This window comes from Tenrec ecaudatus, chromosome X, assembly GCF_050624435.1.
Source record: "Tenrec ecaudatus isolate mTenEca1 chromosome X, mTenEca1.hap1, whole genome shotgun sequence".
In the NCBI taxonomy this organism is placed as follows: Eukaryota; Metazoa; Chordata; class Mammalia; order Afrosoricida; family Tenrecidae; genus Tenrec; species Tenrec ecaudatus.
The window spans coordinates 96,851,786-96,856,259 of NC_134548.1; positions in this window are offsets into that span (position 1 = coordinate 96,851,786).

Genomic DNA, 4,474 nt, shown 5'->3' on the forward strand with positions numbered 1-4,474 from the left:
CGTGTTTTATTTGGCTTTGTGTGGTTTTTGTGCTTATTAATGTATCTGCATGTCTATCTAGATAAGATAGGTGGGATAAACAATTCAGAGATAAACAAGAACAGAGCCAATGGTTCTGGGGGGTGGGGGAGGGGGCACGGATACGGGAGAAGGGAGGGGAAGTGGGAGAAAGGAAGGGTGGGGGAAACCAACCCAGGGACAAGGGAACAACTAGTGAACTAAAATCAATAGAGAAAAAGGTGTAGGATGCCTCATGGGGCTTAACCTCCCTGGCAGTCTAATTATGTCAGTAATTTTGTATCCAAAGCGGTACATTGTTTTGCATAAAATTTCTTGTTTTATATTGTAGGTCTGTAATTTTTAAGAAATTACTCATTTTAATCTCTCTAGTAGACATTCCAGGTATGATAAACTTTAATACACAGTTAACATTTACCCTAAACCACACTCCGGATTACCGCCAGGGAGGTTAATCATGGGCAATGTAGCAGTAAGAAATTGCTAAACCTGAATTAAGGACAACAGGATGGTGGGACAAGAGGAAAGTAAAAGGAAATAGAGGAAAGAAACAGGAGGCAAAGGACATTTATAGAGGTCTAAATACAGGCATGTACATATGTGAATATATATAGAATGAGAGGGGAATAGAATATGTACTCATATCTATGTTTAAGGATTAAAGTTGCATATGGACATTGTGCATTGACTCAAATACTCCCTCAAAACAAGAACATTTTGTTCTAATAATCTGTCATTCTGTGATGCTCACCTTCCCAACATGATCACTGAAGACAAAATTAGTGCATAAGCACAGATGGTGAAAAAAGCTGATTGTGCCCGGTTATCAAAAGCTATAGAGTCAGAGGTCTTAAAGGCTTGAAGTTAAATAAGTGGCCATCTCACTGAGAAGCAATAAAGCCCACATGGAAGAAGCACATCAGGCTCTGTGATCATGAGGTTTCCATGGGATCAGGTATCATGCATTTAAGACCCAGAACAAAATGTTCAGTGTAGCACCAATGAAACACACAAATTTCCTCTATTTCTTTAATGCTTCCTTCCTCCCACTATTATGACTTGCATTCTAACTTATAAATCAGATTAGACCAGAACATGCACACTGCTACAGATAGGAGCCCACAACACAGGGAATCCAGGATAGATAAAACCCTCAGGGCCAACAAGGAGAGTAGAGATACCAGGAGAATTCGGGGGGCAGGCGCAGGAGGGGGAATCAATCACAAGGGTCAACCTCTAAACCTCTAGGCGGACGAACAAAGGAAAAGTGAGTGAGAAGCGATGGAGGATGATATAAGACATGAAAATAATAATTTATAATTTATCAAGGGTTCGTGGGTGAGGGTGGGCAAGGGAGGGAGGGAAAAGAAATGGGGAGCTGATATCAGGGGCTCAAGTGGGAAGAGAATGCTTTGAAAATGATGATGGCAGCATATGTGCAAATGTGATTAACACACTGGATGAATGTATGGATCTTGATAAGAGATGTAAGAGCCCCCAATAAAAGTATTTAATAAACATTTTTAATTAAAAGAAATAATTAAAATTATTTTGGATATTTAGGGATATATTAGAATGTATACATATTTTATAAATAAATAAAAAATATTAAATATTTTTGTTCTAAAAAAAGTTTGTTACCATGGAATTATGTGGTGCTATTCTGAAAAAGGTATTGGAAATGGTAGGCTATAATGAAGTGAATATAGGTATTGCCACTATTCAAATTAATGAGTACCTACTATGCATCCAGCACATATAATTCATAAATTCAGAATTTCACTTGATAGATAATTTAATTTTGTCTTAAATTTTTGACAAAGGAACAGCTATTTATGGCTTCAAGGAACTATTTTATACCATTAGGAATATAATTTTAACAGCAAATGAAATCATATATTTATTCTGAGGCAAGTTAATTTTAGAAACTAAATGTCTGGTGGGTTTAAATAAGAATATAAACAGAAATGACAAAGTTTAGAGATCCAGGGAACGTGGCCACTGGATAACAAGCACAGGAATATTACCTCAACAACCACCGGAGAATCCCATCATAAAGGGGGGAATTCCCACCAGCTACACTCCTTGGAAGCCAGTAAAATAACTTAAAAGCTAAGTACAGCAAAGTTGTTCAAAGTTAGACATGCTCAATGCCTGCTCATGGTTACTTAATCCCTTTCACAATTGACAAGGGGCCCAAACCACCTCTGTGCAGTGCCCCTCCCCTACAAAAATAAATGCACCCATGGTTATACTGAGTGAACCTCCTCTACCTTAGCTCTAACCCCCCCAGGTAAACCACTTATCTGTTCTGCCTCCAGGGTTTTTGCATGGATTTTAGACTTGGTGCATAATTAGTGAAAATATCCTCAATACTGGGTTCAGACAACCCCTTCAAGCAATAGGTTTTCCACTCTTCCTTTCTTTCTCCCGCAGCACCCACCCCCTTTACCCATAAAGCACATATGTACATATGGAAACACTGCTAAAGGATCAGGAGTCCACACTCAAACTGTGGGGGTTTTGTTTTGTGTATTGTTGTTTTCTTTCTTTTTTCTTACTGTTCTCATGTGCCCTCCATCCTCATCCCACCCTTTCAGATACAAACATCTCCCAGGTGGACACCAACCCTCCAGCAACAATACCACAGATCTAAACACACCAACCCAATTCAACACAGGTTTTTGTTTTTTAACTTTTATTATTATTATTGCTTTCCCTTCTTTAGCATATATTACTGAGGGCACAGGCATGCCGACATGCTCTGCACCATAGGAACAGAACTCCATATGAATACCCAATCTCAATCTGTTTAACACTTTTCTTTGATCTTTTTCTTGTCATTTTCTTTTTTCTTTTCCACATTCTTTTTCTTTCTCTCTTTTCTTCTTTAGTTCTACTTATTTTTCTAAATATACATATATAGATTTCTTTTCTTTGGGTCTGGTTATTTGCATACTCATTCCTCCTGCCCCACCTACTTCCTCTTTCTGCCGTCTCTCGCCTTTTCTTCATGAAGAAATATTATGTCCGTGATATTGTCATGATAGCTATTAATTTTTTTTAAAAAATAGATATTTAGTATATAATTCATGTATCACATAATTTGATAGTTCAATCTTATTAAGAACAGTTGTGCATTCTTCACCACAACCAATTTCAGAACTGTTTCTTCTTTCACTCATTCATTATTGTTAGCTCCCCATTTCCCTCCAACCTTTTCTACCATTCCCCTGTCTCTATAGATTTACCTGACCTATATTTCATATAGAGAAAATCATACATAAACAAGAAATAAACAACAGTGACAAAACAAAACAGAGAAAAACCTCAATTGTAGAGAGAGTTGAAAATATTAAAAACTGAGATAATTTTGAATTGGGTCAAAGGGAGATAAAAAGATAAGGAGTTACATTTTAACCTAATTGCATGTAGCACAATCAATTTTACTATGTACTCTGTCCAATAATAGGGGCTATTCGTATCCCTGGACATATGGTCATAGAGGACCCCCTGGAAGCTGAATCCATGTGGGGACCCTGCAAATAGATTTTGGGTTTCTATGGTCATCCATAACCTTCTCTAAACTGAGTGTTCAGAATGTATGCCCTGATACCTTCCTTTGTATTTGGGTTTTATTAGTTATAATCCATGGATCATGCAGGCTGGTGTGCTTCTTCCATGTGAACTTTGTTAATGCTTCATTTAGATGGCTGCTTATATAAAGATAAGCCCTTAAGACCCCAGACAATATTATATTTAACAGCTGGGCACCGTATGGTTTATTCACCACACTTTACTATAGCACCCATTTCTTCAGTGATCTCATCATTGAGTAGGACCAGGTCTTATGAACTAATTTTTCTTCACTATGGCAACACTTAATTGTGAGCTCAAAGTTCATTAGCATATCCTTCATTTATATATATGGTTTGCTTGATAAATATCATTATTATTTATGATAGAAAATTATGCATTATCTCCATGGGCATACTGTAATTCTACTGATAGTAGTATTAATTTAACCAATGGTATAGAATTTAGAACACTGTTGAGAAAAGGAAATTGTACATGTATAGGCTGTTTTTTCAGACTGTCATACATGAAGTGTTGACTTTTGCAGGTGAAAGGCTAAAAGACACTATCTAGCTGAACAATGAAGGTTGGAAATAGGGAAAAACTTTCAATAACACTCGTTAATAAAGGCAGAGCCATGCTTTTCAGACTAATGCATATCATAAAAATCAGAAGGAGCATTAAAATAATAAATATATGATAGTTCCAGGCCACAATTCATTGGGTATATTCAAAACAAGATATTTGACCCAAAGTCCAAAGACTACCAACTCCATAACCTTGGGATAATGGTCATCTGCTTCTTCTCACACGAGGGCCAGTCAGCCTTGGGTCCTTAGGCTCAAAGGAGTAGCTCACTTCCATAAATCTGTTACAGGTG